Source organism: Dasypus novemcinctus, chromosome 7 (genome assembly GCF_030445035.2).
Source record: "Dasypus novemcinctus isolate mDasNov1 chromosome 7, mDasNov1.1.hap2, whole genome shotgun sequence".
Classification (NCBI taxonomy): domain Eukaryota; kingdom Metazoa; phylum Chordata; class Mammalia; order Cingulata; family Dasypodidae; genus Dasypus; species Dasypus novemcinctus.
Window position 1 is genome coordinate 45169113 of NC_080679.1, and position 18748 is coordinate 45187860.

Sequence of the window (18748 nt, forward strand, 5' to 3'; positions counted from 1 at the left end):
CCCTTTTCCTCATCTCTCAACAAGTTACCTAGTGTTCTATATTCATCTGTTACTGAAGGAAGAAAAGCTCATTAAGGCCACATTTGCTCATTCTTTTAACCTTATTTTACCTCCCAGGCATCTGTGGAGGATGGAGGAATCTTGTTATGTGTTACTACTTTAAACACATAGGCACGTGCATGGTAAAAGTCACGTACTTTTCCTGTTTCAGAAAATATGTCCCCTGTTTTGAATTACTGCTGTCTATGCACTAGAAATTTCTAATGTAAAAGGGCTTCAGTGAATGGCTAAGGGCACATCTAGAAAGGAAGGAAAGATTAGCCCCAAAGTTTTGCTACTGCTTGCCCAATTCTATTTTTTGGTGGTTGTTGCCTTTTTGGCGATTTTTTAAAATTCTCTCTTTAGTGCTAAAGATTTTTTGAGTACATAAATAAATTTAGGTCATGGTTAAAGAACATTAAAATAAACCTGCAGCTGACCAGAATTTGTTATTAAATCTGGGATTGGTAATTTGCATCATTTGTATATTGATTTCAAGTCTCTTAATTCCAAGTATGTAAGTAAAAATATCAGTAGAAACTAAAAACAAAACCAAAAACAAACACAAAAAACAATGTGGGGCATTGTGTTTTTCAAATGTTAATCTTAGCTATAATACATGAAATGCTCCCAAACACACTTCTGAAAATCAAACATTTAAAATATAGTACATATCCCTTAGCAAACACGTATGTGAGAACTAAGGGATATATTAATGCTTAATCATCTATATGTATTTCTTAGTCAAACTTAGCATGCACCCATTCTTCTTGCCTATAAGAATTAACTGACCTTTATTTCATTGAACTTGCAATTACCACAGGATACTCTATCTACTTTAACAAAACCTGACTCACCCAACTTCCTATCAAGGAGATCACTGTAGCTATGACTGGCAAACACTAGAATACTGTACGGTGCAAAAGGTAAGCAGTATCCATAACAATGACTATTAGAGCACTGCACAATCTTTACATGGTCCTGAGCCATCAACAGTTAAATTATGACCTGTTGGGTTCTGAAGTTAAATACAGTTTATTGTAAAGAGATACAAAGAATATTACATGGATACCACATATAATACAACTTTCGTGACTAGAATATTTAATTAAGCAATATACTCAATTTATTTCTGAAAACAAGCAGCTTATATACTAAGCTGTATATAATAGCATTTAGATTATAATGAGCAAAGCACACAAAGTATGGGTATATGACTTGTAGTGGTGCTAATACCATAAATTAGAAAGCTGTTTTAGCATCTTGACATTCATAAATGCTGAATACGTGGGTTTTACCAAGGGCTCTATCATCCATCTCATTCTCTCTACCTATCTTCCTACCTATTTGTATTTGGTTGCTCAAGAATTTTTTCTATTCTCAAATGTTTGATTCTCCTTAGCATTTCTAGTAACCGTATTTTTATAAATTAACTTATTCAAATCTAAGTTCTTTCCCACTTTTTCTTTTGACCTCTATAAAAATTCATCCAGTGAATACTTTTGAATGCCTATTGTGTGCCAAGGCATCAGGCTTCTGGAGTTTACAGACTAGAGGGGGATAAAGACATCGGTCAAATGATCACACAAAGAAATACGTAATTACAAATTGTGACAAGCGTTACAAAATCTTATGACAGGGAGGTCTGACTTTATATGTATGCTATAAATATGAGATCTGGAAGGTAAGAAAAGAGAGCTGGGTGGATGGGAAGGAGAAAAGCATTTTCATTAGATGGAACAACATGAGTGAGGCACAAGGCATAGCTAAGGAAGTGGCTGGAGGTCAGTATGGACGGTGGCAAAGGGTGAGGTTTCTAGAGTACGTGATGAGGCCAGAGGTGAGCAGGGACAGGATCAAGGAGGACCTACAAGGTCTCAGTCTCTCTCTCTCTCTCTCTCTCGGAGCCAAGATAGGAAGAAGCACACAAAAAATCTGCATCCAGCCCAGGAAAGTCATTAAGAGACAGTGTTCAATAATGAATACTATTTGTGTAAGAGTTCTACTGCATTGGAGTAATATATAAAAATTACATGTTACCCTTCTAATACAGTTCTTTTTTAAAAAATCAAATTCTAGCATTTCAAGACACTACAGTTTGGTTCATAGTATATAAAATTTCTTAATAATTACCATCATCATTACCCCATCAGGCATGCTCGTCTAAATAATACAAGCTTATTTAATAATTACATTACCTACAGTATAACTGCATTAGGCCAATGCTTTCAATCCACCTACAAACTGTGTGATCAGTAAAGACTCAGAATTAACTGCTCTCCCTGCTTCCAGTCTCTCCCCTGCATGACATACTGTGCTTTATTACGTTACGGCAAAACATAATGTAAACCACTTCTTGTAGAGACATTTCCGTTTCAGACGTTGATATTACTCTTGCCTATTCTGCTTTAATAGAAAAAAAAAGTACAACCATGGTCAGATATACTTTTCTATCCTTTCCATTTCATATCTCCTGACTCTGAAATGCATCCTCAAAAAATTGTCAAGAGCTGAGTTCTGAGATCAAATCTAAATGCAAATACTGCATACAATTCCCAGAAGAAGCTACTTAATTAAGACAGGAATTCTAAGTTTTAAAGAAATGAGAAAAAAAGGTAAATAAACAAGTAATTTCAGCTTATTCTTAGGTATGCCACAGTAATATTGAATTCTAGTGGATTTCTGGGCCAAGTTCTGTTTCCACTTTAATCACTGGGCTCGGCTTATGTGAAGAGAATAGCATTGCTTCTCAGCCTTAATATTTTTAAATTTACCACATTTATTTTCCTATGGAAATGTCTTTGAGAAAGATGGAGAAATCATGTGTATTCATTCATATGTGCACACACAAATTCAGGAACCTCACTGTGTCACTAATTCATGACGCAGCAGAACCACCCTAAGGGGTATAAGCATTTAAATCTAAAAAACAAAAAAAAAACAAAAAAAAACACCACTTTTTCAGTAGCTTTAAATATAACCCGTACAAGACAATAGGGAAGTTGTGTTGAAAGGGCTGCCTTTGCATTTGGAAATGAAGCTTCTCAGGACGAATGCTACTGGAGGAAAGGCTCCATCAGTGCGTGACTAATGGTAGTTTGTATACGGAGAACTCTAAAATTTCAAGGCTGCAGCGGCTGTTTTGCAGAGGCTGTTTTTGGCAGTGCTTCAGACACACAGCCTTTATGTCATTGCCACAGCCCAAGCTGGTGTGCCTGCTGCTGCAGCTTCACACCTAAACCCACCATTTGAAGCTGCATCCCTCAAGGGTTCTCATGCCACCAACAGTGGTCCAGTTGTGCCGGCCAGGTGGGCAGCTCAGAGGTTGCTGCGGCTAGCTAGCTAGGGATCACTTAGCGACTGCTTTATCCAAAATCACATTCCCCTGTTGTGCTTCTACTAATTTAAATGTGGGTTGGCAAATTCAATTTGCTATTTAGAAACCCGCCTTTAGTGCTGGCAAGGGTGTTTTGATTTTACCGTGTAGCATTTTAATCTCTGTCTCCATCCTCTCCCTGGGGCTTTCCTATCTGCCTCTGCAGGCTCTTCCCATTCTGCCTCAGGCGTGCCCTGCTGGCATTTCGCCCACTCTGTGCAGAAAGGCAAGTGTGGCTTTCAGGGAAGCTCTTTGGTTTCGCCTCCCCACTTCATCTCTCCTGTACCTGGGTTAAGAGCTGTTAGCAGATTTCCTCGTTCACATTGTGCATTTCTTGAGCCTGTCTGTTTTAACTCCTTAGAAATTCTTGGCTTACTGATGAGTCACTTAGACTATGTCTGAGTTTCAAAATGGTTCTGACCAAAGTTTTCAATCCACCTACACAGCAAAGACCAAGAATTATTGAATAAGCGTAAAATAACTGCTCTCCCTGCTTCCAGTCTCACCCTTGCAAATTCATTCTTAGGCTGCTGCCAAACTGCTCTTCCTAAAATATACTTATGATCATTTTACTCCCTTCCTTAAGAAGCTGCAGTGACTGAATACAGTTAAATCTTTACAACTGGGCTCCAACCTGCTTTTCCAAATTCTTCTCCTGTCTTCACAGACAAGCTCCTTAATCCCAGTTTTGACTCCCTCACACCACCTCTGAGTTTTTCCCTTGACCCGAGGTGTGTTTGCACATCCAAATCCCACACTCCAATGGAATCAGCTTGTCTTCACTCAATTCCTCCTAGATTCCCCCTGCCAGAAGCCATCCCTGCCTCCTTTCAATTCCCATAGCATTTTATTACAGTATCTTTTAACACTTACCAACTTCTACTTTAGCTCCTGGGTGTTTTTGTAGATATTATTGATATTAATTGGCAGAGCACAGAACTGTCCTCTTAATCGTTTCTATAAAAAGGCCATGCTTACCCCCATATGACTAATCTGGTACATACAGCAGGCCTTTAATAAATAGTTGCTGAGTGACAGAATGCCAGTTTGTAGTGATTCTTTTGAGTTGATGGGATACTCCTACAGCATGCATAGACCATTCTACTGCTATGCATCTACTAGCCACAATAAAAGGAGGTGGTTCTCAGGTGACTCTGGTGTGACCTGGAAATTATAAGGGTAAGGAAAGCATACAGCTATTCTTTACAGTCCAGTTAACAGGGATTGGAAGAATATTTATGAGACTTTTTTTTTTATGCTTACCTTTTTACTTCTGCAGAGTAAAGTAATGGCATTCCTGTACATTTTTAAAAATATGAAATAGCACAGTAACTGCCTATCCCTCCGAGGCTCAGTCCAGTGGGCAGACATTGGTTGAGCCCCCCTAAATGACAGGTACTGAGGATACAAAGAAGAATAAGGTACAGTTCCCTGCCTTAAGGAGGCACTGTCTAGCAGTGGCGCCAGAAATGTCTACAACCACAAGCATGTCATAAGCACTTTTTGTTTTTATGAACAAGGTACTGTGGTACTACAGAGAAGGGAGCAATTAAGTTTGCCCAAGGAGGGGAGACTACTTTATAGAGGATAGCCAAATGTCATAGGAGGAGCTTTGAAGTAAACAGACCCATGTTCTAGGCTTGGCGGTATGTCATGCTAGCTCCATGACCTTGGGTGAACTACTTAAATCTTTGAAGCTTGGTTCTGGAGCTGTGAAATGAGGATACGACCTGCTAGAGCCTCTGTAAAAATGAAGAGGTGATGCAGGAAACATGGCTTATATACAATCTGGCATATATTAGCTGCTTAATTAATCTAAAAAAAGCCAAGGAAAGCTATTTACATTGAGTCATGAAGGAAAAGGCTCTCTCTAAGGTAAAGGTGGGGTACATCATTGAAAAGTGAAAGAACAGGTGTCTAGCAAGTAGGTCAAGATTATTCGGGGGAAGACTGTACTATATATCCCACTTTTCAGAGAATCTCTTCCCCCTTGCTGAGGGGTCAGTGGACCCAAGGATCTCCCCCAAATCCTCCTCTCCCCTGAAATTTGCTGGGTTCTACAGGGAAGCCCATCTTTAGGGCGGCTAACAGCATGTGCTTTCTCCCCGTTTCCATTCTCTCATTTATTTGTTTGCTGAATGTATATCATGATCAAGCCCTGTGCTAGAGGCTGATACAGCAGTAACAAAACAGATATGTTCACTGCCAAACTGGGGAGGGAAACACATGTCAACAAGTAAATTAAAAAATATAGAACTGCCACTCATGCTAAGTGAGTGCTGTGAAGGAAGCAGTCACGAGCACAGTGACAATGAATCACCATGGTTGGGAAGGGGGTGGGGGGTGCTTACTTACATGACCTGGCTTGAAAAGACAAAGTGCCCTGATCAGGTTCTCTGGCTTGAAAGTCTCAACCATTCTACACAAAGGGAGAGAAGCTGGAGTGGGAGATGGGGAGGCACTGGTCTTGGAGCTGCATCACCTCCTGCCTTTCCTGCTTCTTTCACTTTTCCTGAAATCCTGTGAGACCTGAGACCGTGCCAGGCCTTTACAATAGCCTCTTTTTTACTTGCACTAGTTTGAGATAGTTTCATTTTCTCCACCAGTGGCGGGTGCTTGGAGGCAACATTAGCAGTTAAGGCTAGAAATTAAAACAGTAAAACCAAAGAGTGGAGTTCTGAATTAATCCAGTTGGCAAAGGGGAGAAATGGAAGCTTTTAAAGCTAAATCCAGTTTGAATGTGAATGACAGGCTGGAGAGGAGAGACCCAGGCGCCTGGCCCACACACCTGTTCTAACGTCTATGTTGCTGTAATCATTTACGTATGTGACTGTTTGCCCCACTGGCATGTCAGCTCCTGGGTGACAGGGACCCTATCTTTATTAACCACAGTGTCTAGAACAATGGGTGGCATTCAGCAGATGATTCATAAATGTTTGCTAAGTGGATGAATGAATGACTGAATGAATAAAAGGAAGGTGGAGTCTAGTAAGATGGTTATCACAATACCCCAGCTTTACATATCCATTTTTCAAAGTGCAGGTCTGTAATTCTGCATAAAATATTACACAGTATTAAAATGCTTAATGGGTTCAAGTCCAAAATGTATGGAAGGCCTCCTAGGTCTCAGATGCTGGATATGGCCCAGTCCCTGGCCTTAAGGAGCCTGCAATCTTGGAGATGAGCTGAATCTTAGTCCCGACAATAAGGCAAACAAACAGCCAGCAACCTTCCTTTGCAATGAGAATAAGAGTTATTTATGGGTTTGCCATTCCTGCAACTTCGAAAGGAATTTTATAATCATCTTTGGTCACATTTCTCAAATACTGAGCCATTCAGAGATGCCTTAAAAACAGCTCATTTGTATATGTTTTGCTTCACTTGCTGGGCCACTAATATAATCTACACACTAATGAAGGTACTTCTCCTATGAACTTCTTGGAGAAGAAAATAACTCTGTTCAGACCAGTACCTTTGCATCATGGATAATTCCATAATTTAATTGCCTTTTCTAACATCTACTTTCTGCCAGCAAAAGTTATGCATGAGGTGTTGTCATGTTCTACTTGGCTGACTTTTTGGAAATTAACACCAGGGGAACAAATCAAAATTAACCTTTTTTTTTTTTTTCTGGCAGGAAACCAGGATTAGAAGGGAGAAGGAAGATTCAAAGATGAAAAAAAAAAATACAGTTTTCATAGAATCATGGGAAATTTTAAATGGAGAGGATCCTAGAAATAGTCGAGCCGTATCATTCTCAAACTTTAAAATACATTCAAATCACTTGGGGACCTTGTTAGAATGCAGATTCTGATCCAGAGGCTTGGGTGGGGCCTGAAAGTCTTCAGGCCTAAGCTACAGATAATGTAGGCAAAATAGTGGCCCCACAAAGATGTCTACATCCTAATCCTAGGAGCCTGTGAATATGAGGTTACACGGAAAAGGAAATTTGAAGTTGCAGGTGGAATTAAGGTTCTGGCAGTTTGACCCTGAGATGGGGAGATCGTCCTGAATTATACAAAGGGGCCCAACCTAATCACACGAATCCTGATAGGCCGAAAAATGAGGCAGAAAAGAGTGCGTGTCAGTGACGTGCTATGAGAAAGACTGCGCCAATCACTGATGTTAGAATGTAGACAGCTTCCAGAGGCTGGAAAAGGCAAAACGGAATTCCCCACAGAGCCTCCAGAAAGGAAAGTGGGTCTGCTGACACCTTGATTTTAGCCTTGACTCACTTCATTTCAAACTTCTGATTTCCAGAACTGTAAGAATAAATTTGCGTTGCTTTTGTGGTAATTTGTTATAACAGCAACAGAAAACTAATATAACAGACAACTAATATCAATGACAAGGAACTATTCCTTTCCTCTTCCTAACATGGAGATACCGTTCCCTTCCCTACCAACTATTCTCTAAAAAAAAAAAAAAAAAAATACCAGAAGGTAGCTTGTCTCCCTTCCTCTAAGCCCATTTTGGGGAATTCTAACTATTCAACCAAGCCAGATTTTTTGAAGGAAAGTGAGATGAATCTGACAAAGTCTTTGCCCCAAAGGACCTAACAAGTCATTTGAGAAAAAAATGCAAAACTACCACTAATCGCTAACTCTTGTCATTCTGATAACAAAATCCTGTCCGACCTCACCTGTTCTCTACTTCTCATTCTTTACTACCCTGGAGAGGTTCCCTTTGCCTTTCACCTAGACTCTGGAGAAAACCTCCTAATTGGATTCTCTGACTTGGTTTCTCCTCTCTCTAATCCATTTTAAAACAATTTCGGCACAATTAATCTCTTTGAAGTGTTTGAGCATGTCCACTGATGGGGAAGGAAGCTAGCAAGGAGGAAGTATTTAAAGAGGAGAAAAAGTGGAGATATGTGGGAAAATGGTATGAAAATTCACGTGGAAAAGAAAACTTTAGAAGGGAGGAGAGATTGCTTTCTTTTTGAGAAAGAAGAAAACGAGAGAAAAGAAGGGTGAAGATGTGATAAAATTTTGAGATTCTTAAGAGAACAATTTACATCAAATTGGAAAACCATGTACTTCACATGAGAGGTCTAGAGTTTGCTTTTGGGGTTAAAAGTGAAAGGTAAAGGTTTAGAGCTGCCATGATGGGCAACTGAGAGGAAATGACCTATATGGAATAAAGAATGCTGAGCAGGACCGAAGGGCCACCAACACTGGATAGCACAGAATTGCCACGGAGTTAATTAGCACAGCTTTGCATAGAAATTCTTAACAAGCCAGAAGCAGGGGCAGAGGATAGGAATGACCTAGGGTTGCAAATTCTCATTTAGACCAAGAGGTAGATCCTAAGGCTCAAGGAATTGGGGCTGAATATCATTAACGTCAAGGCATCTCTGGTCTCTGAAGGGAGATGATGAATTGGGAGACCAGGAAGAGACTAAGGGACAAGAGATCCTGTTGAGGACAAAGAGCAGATGTTAAAGTGAGTGAGAGGATGTGAGATGATGATGATGAAAAGGATGTGGCCAGAGAGGGGAAGACAGATATTGCCAGTCCTTGGCGCTAGTTCTGCTTTCCAGGATATAAATAGAGCCTTTTCCTAGAGACCAGCCATTCATTTATTTCAAGGGACTAAAGTGTTTAAAATTCTATCTTTTATAGAGTAAACGTGCTCATAACCCATTTTTCAAAGGCTGTGTTTCCTAAGTTTTTATCATCTTGGTCAAGCTCCTCTGCGTTTTTCCTATTAAAATGTGGTCCTATATATAGCACAGTTTTCTAGAGGTGGCTGGATCAGAGCAGAGGACTATGGGACTTGCACCTGCCCTGGTTGGACCCTATTTATCAATTCAAGGAGTCTAAGATGGCATTAGCACTTTTAAGAGTCACAACAAGGGTGGTGGACTTGCCCCAGTGGTTAGGGCGTCCGTCTACCACAAGGGAAGTCCGTGGTTCAAACCCCGGGCCTCCTTGACCCGTGTGGAGCCCGCCCATGCGCAGTGCTGATGCGTGCAAGGAGTGCCCTGCCACGCAGGGGTGTCCCCCGCGTAAGGGAGCCCCACGTGCAAGGAGTGCGCCCCACGTACAAGGAGTGCGCCCCGTAAGGAGAGCCGCCCAGTGCAAGGAAGTGCAGCCTGCCCAGAATGGCGCTGCCCACACGGAGAAGTGACACAACAAGATAACTGCAACAAAGAGAAACACAGATTCCCGTGCTGCTGACAACAGAAGTGGGCAAAGAAGACGCAGCAAATAGACACAGAGAACGGGGGGGGGGGGGCTGATAAATAAATTAATAAATCTTAAAAAAAAAAAAAAAGAGTCACAACAGCTACTGGCTCAAACTGAGCATTATTTGCTACTAATAAATCCTAGACTGTTTTCATGACATATCAGTTACTTGTGCAACGACTAGAACCCAAGGGCAGGATTCTGCATTCATCTCTGCTACATTTCAACCTGTAAATTCTTACCCATCACTCCAGGCAGCTGTTATCTTTTGGAATCTTGCTTTTTGTCACCAAAAAACAGAGAACACATCAGCTATTCCTTCCAATTTTTGTATTATTTTTTAAAAATCAGTTGACATTTTCTACATCTTATCCAAATTGTTGGCTTGAATTTTGGGTGGGCCAAAGCCAAGCACAGAGTCCAGAGCATTACTGCAAGAATTTCCCTTAGAGTAGATATTGATTTCTTAATTCATGTTCATTTGTTTATTTCTTCATTCATTTCTTTAGTCACAACGCACAGACTCTATGCTAGAAACTGAACTGTAAGCAGTAACAGACACAGTTTCTGGCCTTCCTTAAGAGTTTATAGTCTAGGAAGGCAGATATTAACTATGATCAGTGTTAGGAAAGGGGAAGTAAAGATGATTTTGGTTTCTGTAACAGAGGAACCTATCCTAATCCAGGGAATCAGGAAAGACCCTGGGAGGAATGAAGTAGTTTAAATTGAGTGTGAAGGTTAAGTATGACCAAGAGATGGAGTATTCCAGGAAGCATATACAGTACCTATGCATGGACAGGATTGGATGATTAGAAACATGTTCAAAGAATTGAAGTCCAGGATAACTGGAACATCAAGTGTGAAAAAGGGGGTCCGGATGAAGCTAGAAGAAAAAGCATGGGGTAAAAGCTAGAAGACAAAGCAAGTCAAAGTAAAATTTAGGGGCTTATTCTTTTTTTTTTTTTTAAGATTTATTTATTTTTTATCTTTCTAATTCTGCCCCCCATTGTCTGCTCTCTCTGTCCTTTCGCTGTGTGTTCTTCTGTGTCCACTTATAGTCTTCTCAGCGGCACCAGGAATCTGTGTCTCTTTCTGTTGTGTCATCTTGTTGCATCACCTCTCCCTGTGTGTGGTGCCACTCCAAAGCAGGCTGCACTTTTTTCATGCTGGACAGCTCTCCTTGTAGGGTGCACTCCTTACGTATGGGGCTCCCCTACACAGGGGACACCGTTGCGTGGCATGTCACTCCTTGTACACATCAGCACTGTGCATGGGCCAGCTCACCACATGGGTCAGGAGACCGTGGGTTTGAACCCTGGATCTCCCATGTAGTAGGTGGACGCTCTATCTGTTGAGCCAAATCTGATTCCCAGGGGGCTTATTCTAAAGGTAAATCATTGAAGGGTTTTACTCAAAGGAAGATGTGATAATGGTTTTTTTTAAAAAGTCACTCTGGTTTCTATGTGGATGAGTTGGAAGAGAGCCAATGGATGAGAACAGACCACTTAGGATTCTAAAGCAACTTCCAGGTGAGACAAATGGGGTTTCAGTCAAGATGGGGCAATGTAGAGAAAGACTTACAAATTACTTGGAAGGAAGTGATTGATTTATGTTTCATTAGATGCAAGGGATGAAGAAGATAAAGGAAACTGGATTATTTGTAGGTTTCTGGTTTGAGTGTCCATGAAGATGGTGGTGTCATTTACTGAGAAAAGGAATATTGGTGGAGCAGTATGCTTGAGTGCTAAACTAACTTTACTTTATTCGATGGGCCTGTAAGACATCCACGTACAGATATCTATAAAGTAGCTGAATATATGGACCTGAAGTTCCAAGGAATAACTGAACCAGGAATACAGACTAGGTCTTTGTCAGCATCAAACACTGGTTCTCAACCCTGGCTGGAAACTGGAATCACCTAATGAATATTTAAAATATACTTACACCTGGTCCCCACCCGAAACCAGTTAAATTGGCCTGGGCATTGTCCCCCAGTGATTCTAAGTCCATCCAGAATTGAGAACCTCAAGTAAATGATAAAATGGAAGTCATAATCAAGAGATAGTGTATGAGGAAAAGAAAAGAAGGTGGCACAGGACAGAATCTTTACAGTTGTAACTGTTCACCGACCAATTAATTTACCTGATTGTTCTATCTCCCCATCCATACCTCTCCATTATTTATACAATATCATAAATTCAAAGACAGTTATTGTTTAGAGCAGGGTTACTTTAAGAGAGTATTCCAGTTATCCGCTATTTCATAAAAAATCGCCCCCAATTTTGTGGCTTAAAATAATAAATAATTCATTATTTTTCACTGTTGCTATGGGTCAGGAATTTGGGAGGAGTTTGAGCCATTCTGCCCTGGAGTTTCTTGTCCAGTTGCAGTCAGAGGTAGTTGGAGCTAGGATAGTGGGAGAGAGGGATGCTGTGCACCTGGGGTCTGGCTGGGCATGTAGTCACAGGGCATCTCCATGCAGTGTCTCTTTATTGGCTAGTTGAGCTTCCTCACTGCATGGCAGCCTCAGAACAGTTGTATTGCTTATGTGGCAGCCTAGCACTCTGGCATAGGTGTCCTGACTAGCGAGATGGAAATGGGATCACCTAGCCTTGGAAGTCACATAGCGTCACTTCCTTCCTTCTCTACTAGTCAGCCAGTTACAAAAGCCTACCCAATTTTAAGGATAGGGCGCTCTTGATGGGGGAAAAGTTGAAGTCACCTTTGGAAAATACAATCTGACGTAAAGAGTTAAAAACAACCATCACCACTCAGATTTCTTTTGATGAATTCAGAGTCTATACTTTGCCAAGTAATTGAATATTTGAAGAAGAAAAAAAGCATATTACTTTAACATAGTTTATAACTTAATATTATAAATTTTCAATTCTAATATTAAATGAAAATGCATACTTTAGGTTAGATATAACTTCTTTAATTCCTAGAAGTAATGATAACTTGTCGTAGAGTAAGATACACTGAAATGGACTTTCCCCCTATCTAAAAAAATAGTAAAAATAAAATAAAGTATCTTAAATCTTTTAAATTACTCCCTGATCGATTTTTCATATCAGAATTCTGACCTTTAATTTGGTATTTGCAGGTGTTTGAAATATATATTTATTCATTTGTCAAATGGCTGCTAATCGCAGTTGCCCTTCTAAATCTACACTGACAATGAGACTGAAACACATTTCACTTCACCCATGTATTCAGTATACACCTGCATGTTTTCTATAATTGGGCTTGATTTCTTCCTCACGTTTTCCCAGTACTACTAGTTAAAACTGCACATAATTTTAGGGCAGGGTAAACTCCCGAGTCCATTGGACGTCTGTTTCTAGCCAGCTGGTTATACCCATACAATATTAGGACTTAGGTAAATATTCTGTCTGGGTATTTTCTCTGATAAATTCCATATTTGATTTATTACTAAGAACAAAAAATGCAATATTATTCCCACAAAGCATTTTGTTTTTGATATTTTAAATTGAGTAGAAAAGTAAGGCATTTTTAATTTACCATTTCTAATTTAGAAATTCAGTAAAATATTTCCCCATTTTCTTTGGAATTTAAGGTCTCCACACTTGGGTGAAAAAAGGTAATTATTGATATCCAACCTCTCTGTGATCCGCAACCCCCCCCCCCCACACACACTTATTCTCAAAACTTTTCAGATAAAGAGTACCATAAAGGAATAAGTCATTATGCCCTTTACTCAATACCAGAGTCAGGGAATGAAGTTAATCTTTAAATGATATTAACCTGGGATATTTCAACACTGTGGTGTGAAGGAAAGACACAATTCTAAAAACCATGAAACCAGAAACACATTCCTTTTGTGGGGGGAGTTTATTGGCTTATCTACATACCATTTTTTTTTTGGCCAATAAACAAAAGGCAAACTGGTTTAAACATTTGTCGAAATTATCATCTAGCTGACCAGACTTGTTTCCCAGTGATTTCCTGATTTTGTGTGCTTTTTCTCTAAAGTCAGTAAAAAAGTTAAAATTTATGCATTCAGTCTTAGTCACAACTGAGATTACGGTTTGAGCTGATAAAAATAAACATCAACTTTGTCATATAATTGATCCCCAGTCATTGTTTTGATACAGTTTTATTGATAATTACCTTCAAGGATTGAGAAGCAGAGCTCTGACTGGCCCTGAAGACAGGATGACACCAGGAATACCCTATCGGTAAGTATAGATGGACCTTCGAGATGATTTAATCAAATGCCTGTATTTTATAAGGAACTGGAGTACAGGGATGTATCAGTCAGCCAAAGGGGTGCTGATGCAAAATACCAGAAATCAGTTGGTTTTTATAAAGGGTATTTATTTGGGGTAGGAACTTACAGATATCAGGCCATAAAGCATACGTTACTTCCCTCATCAGAGTCTATTTTCATGTGTTGGAGCAAGATGGCTGCCAACATCTGTGAGTGTTCAGGCTTCCTGGGTTCGTCTGGGCTCAGCTCCTCTGTATTCTCCACAAGGTCAGCTGTAGACTATGAGGCTCTCTAGGCTTTGCCTTTCTCCACAAGGTCAGCTGTAGACTATTAGGTGAATGGCTCTGTCTCTCTCCCTGGGGCTCCACCTTCAGCATCAAACTCCAACATTAAAAGCCCTCCAACTCTGGTCTTTGCCATATCTTTTATTTGTGAGTTCCCGACCACCAAGGGCAGGTACTCGATGTCCTGACACAAGAGGTTTACTTGATTACTTAATATTCTCTCATGAATTATAGCAATAATTTGATTACTTGATTATTTAATCAAGAAAATCTCTGAATCCAATATAATCTCATACATGCAGAGGAAAAGACCAGTTTACAAACATAATCCAATATTTCTTTTTGGAATTCATCAATAATGTCAAACTGCTTCAAGGGAGGTTATGTGCTACATTCAAACCCAGGCAGGTCATTTGTGCCAGGACTATGACTAGCACCCAGGTTCTCTGACGTGTGGTACAGTCCAGATTTTTGGCCTTTCACGGTGCCTATGAGGTGGAGAAGAACACGGGCCCACTCAACATTATAGTAGGCAAGCGTTTTGGAGATCTTCTACATGAATTCCCTTGTTTGTGCGATAAGGAAACTAAAATCAAGAGAGTTCACGATATTCCAAACGGTCCACAGTTTTTTCGGTAGAATTAACATGTCTCTTTGTTTCCTTAAAATGTGACTATGAAGAGTAAGCTTTTAATAGAAAAATAAGATTACTAAATTATCATTTGCCCTTGAAATTGGGAAGCTTCCCCATACATATGGTTCAGCTTGCTAAGAAAATGGAAACTCATCTCTAAAATACTTTACGTATTTTCAAACCATTTTCGCTTATGTGTTCTTGTGTTTATTCTGCTTCCATTTTTTAATTAAAGTTTTTGTCCATTCCCCCAATCATTCAGTACATCAAAGGGTGCTGAAACATACAAGGAGCAGATAGGCTTTGTACAAGAATGGCTTTGTTTCTTTCTAAACTGTTGTTATACTCTTGAATATTGTGGTAGCATTGTAACTTCTTCCTGCGGGAAGCAGAGTTGACTGGCAGCTCCTCTGGGTGCACCAGTGCACTTGCACCCAGGTCACCCTTCCCTCAGGATGCTCCGGGTCAAGGACTGAGGCAGTGGTGGGACAAGAGAAGGCCCACTGATGAGGGACATGGCAGTCCTCCAGGAGACAACATTGGCTTGAGGACTCCCCATCAGCCCAGGTGAAGCTTTCTTAGAACTATGCCTGCAGGCTGAGACTCTTTTCCCCCAATGCTCTTTCCTTGCTCTCCTTTTGTAGGCGTCAGACCTGCACTGCAGTCTGAAGGCCCCCTCTGCCTGCTCCTGCTTCTTCCCCATTATCTTTCACAAGTGTTCCTTCCAATAAATCTCCTGCTCATCTAATCCCATCTTGGCATCTGCTTCTTGGAGGACTCTTAGTACAAATACGGTTTTTCAAATCACAGCTGCCTTCTCCCTACTGACATTGTAATATTTGCCCCAACCCAGGAGCATGGCTTTACTTCCTTCTCCTGTCTCCTTCTTACTGGAGAAACATTGTTATAAAACCTTGGCTTAATTCTTTTACTAAATAGTGATTAATTAACAAATATTTGTGGGTATGAGGTCTTTGCTATCACTACTATAAGAGTTATTGGGAACACGAAAAAACTACAAGCCCATTTCTGTTTATAAGGAGCTTGTAATCAAGGTATAGAGAAACAACTGCAGGGGTTTTATTTTATTTTATTTTTTAAGTTTTTTAAAAAAAAATTTCTGTCCCCTTCCCACCCCCCTCCCAGTTGTCTGCTCTCTGTGTCCATTCGCTATGTGTGTTCTGTGATCGCTTCTATCCTTATCAGTGGCATCAGGAATCTGTGTTTCTTTTTGTTGTGTCATCTTGCTGTGTCAGCTCTCCGTGTGGGTGGCGTCATTCCTGGGCAGGCTGCACTTACTTTTGCGCTGGGAGCCTCTCCTTATGGGGCACACTCCTTGTGCGTGGGGCTCCCCTATGCAGGGGACATCCCTGCGTGGAAGGGCACTCCTTGTGCGCATCAGCACTGCGCATGGGCCAGCTCCACACAGGTCAAGGAGGCCCAGGGTTTGAACCGTGGACCTCTCATGTGGTAGGTGGATGCCCTATCCATTGGGCCAAGTCCACTTCCCTGCAGTCGTTTTAATAGTACAAGCACTATACTTTTAAGTGCTGGATTCGTTCATTCATTCATTCAAACAGATTTTAGGTGCTCAGTGTCAGAAGAGAAGAAACCATTGTCGCCTTTATATATCTTTTTACCTGTAAAAATTGGAAAATTGAATATGAAGGATCACTGTGAGAAATAACTGGAATGCTGGTAAAGAAGCTAGAAATCCAAGGACTTCCAACAGAGGTTACTTTTTTCCTGCCACCGAAGGTTTTAATTTTGATATGCTCCCGTACCATCTATTTTGTATTTACCTCTTAGCCACAGTGCAAGAGGAGCTAGGATGAAAGGCTGGGGGAGGGTATACAAGAAGCAGAAGAGAAACACTGAATTCCAATCATATAGCTTGGAAAAAGCAATGCCATGTTAATCCTGCAATACTAAATTTTTTCTTATCCTCTGAAACTGATACTGACATTTCCATTTATTCATTCAGTTCCTTTAGACTCCTTGTCAGATCTCTTCTAGTTGCCAAGCAACAACAACAGCAGTTCTGTACATAAGCATTAAGGCAACAACTATTGTCAATGTTTCTCCTTTCTCTGAAAGGGAAATTTAATGACCCTTTCCTATGGGAAGATGATGACATGAACTTATCTGTGGTGAAATCTGAGAGCCGTTTTGCTATTTGAATCTAAGGGTTGGACTAAATTGACTTAAACCTGCCTACAAATTTATGAAATTAAGATTTGCTTCAAAGTGTACATGGTTTGGTTGTTTAAAACTTGTCTCAAATCCCATGAAATGAGTGCTTTATTATATGGAATTAATATTTTGAAAGATATATGATGATGTTTTTTTCTGTCCTCTCTCTGATCCTGCCAAAACCTCTTTAGTTAAATGTAAGGTTTTTTCTTCTGACCATAGCCCAGTCCACATAAATATTTGAACTATATTTCAGTACTTTGTAAAACAGGTTACAGGGGAAAAATAGCTAATAAAATGGGATATCTGCCCACCTGTTGTGGCATCGATGTTAGGACACAGAGACATGAGCTTTCTCATTTGCAGAAATGTGGACAAAAGGCTCTTCCTGCCCTTCCCATTCCTCCTCATTTTAATGACTCTTTATGATTACTGTTTACAACCCAATTTACCTCTATAACTCTAACAGCTCTAAAAGTCATTCATGGTAAGTAGCACAGCTCAGCAGTGATATTATAGATTGAGATATTCCCCCATTTCCTTATCATCATGTTGTCTAGTGTCACTTATTTTTTTGTAAGGCTCAGCAATAGCTATAAAAGTTGGAGAAGTGAAGTCCAGTTTTATGTTCTTTTTTTCATCTGGGGCTTTTAATTTTGTTTTCTTACTAATCTCAGTTTCTATGTGGGTTCCAAGCAAAAATGTTAAGTAGAACTTCTTTTCCTCTTCTTTAAGTGGAAAACAAGCAAATGTTACATGAAAGGGGATCTCCCAGGAACTTTATTGTTTATATATGCTCAAGAGCTGGTAAAGTAGCTCCACATCTATTATTGCAGCTGATGACTTTGTGAGGTAGGTTTTATTATCATCTCCAATTTACAGCTTAGGAAACTGAGGCTCAGCAGAGTTAAGTGAGGTGTAATGGGGAGTTGACAATCTCTGCCTTCTGTTTCCATAGTTCTTACTCTCTCCATGGCCCTACCTCCCTAGAGAGCATTTCCTAAGAGTACTAGATCCCTGAGGGTGGTTCAGGCATCCCTTTATGTTCGAATTAGTTATCAGTCCATAACTGGGCACTCAGCAAATACTAACCCCATTTTACAGAAAGGATTCCCTTTACTTTTACATCACCAAGCTTTATTGCTGAATTGTATTGTATTTAAAATTTAAACTGGTTTAAAATAAAGCATGTTAAAATATCTGATTACAAATCTTATTTTATCTACACCAGTTCTAATAATCCTTCCTTATTCCATTGAGAATTGTATTTAAAAGTTCCTAAATTGGTACTAAAGTGCTTCATACCAGAGAAGATGTACGAGTTCCCAGTGAGTGCTCCCCCACAAATTTCCACTGTTTCTTAGGAAACACGTCTTTTGGAAATGAGTTTTAAAAGTATGTAATAAATAGAAACCCAAAGATTTGCCCTGATAACTTTCCTTAACAAAGTGGGTTTTGGGGATATTTGGGGGAGGAGGAATGAGGCTGCAGGATTTAACTAGTTACTCCCACAGATGGCCTCATTTGTTACAGTTAAGCCTACCTAAGACCACCTCTATTTGAAAACCATTTCTTAAAGATGCTACTTTTCTGCTCAGTCCAGGTGGTCAACCTAAGCAGGTATCTATCTGTTTTTAGAAACTTTACTTCACAGTAAAATACTGTTTAAAACTTACTTTATTTACAGGTAAAGAGAGTACTAAAATGAGATGACATTTCTACTAACCTACATTGCATTTTTCAAGAAACCTTGAGATTTTGTAGATATCATGAATGGGGAGTGCAGTCTCTAAAGAACTG

At 40.0% G+C, this 18748-nt stretch overlaps 1 protein-coding gene across 7 annotated transcripts in view; it reads right to left on the minus strand.

Moving 5' to 3' along the window:
* Positions 1-18748, minus strand: part of SPATS2L (spermatogenesis associated serine rich 2 like) — a 176264-nt gene that overhangs the window by 70905 nt on the left and 86611 nt on the right. The window lies entirely within an intron of this gene.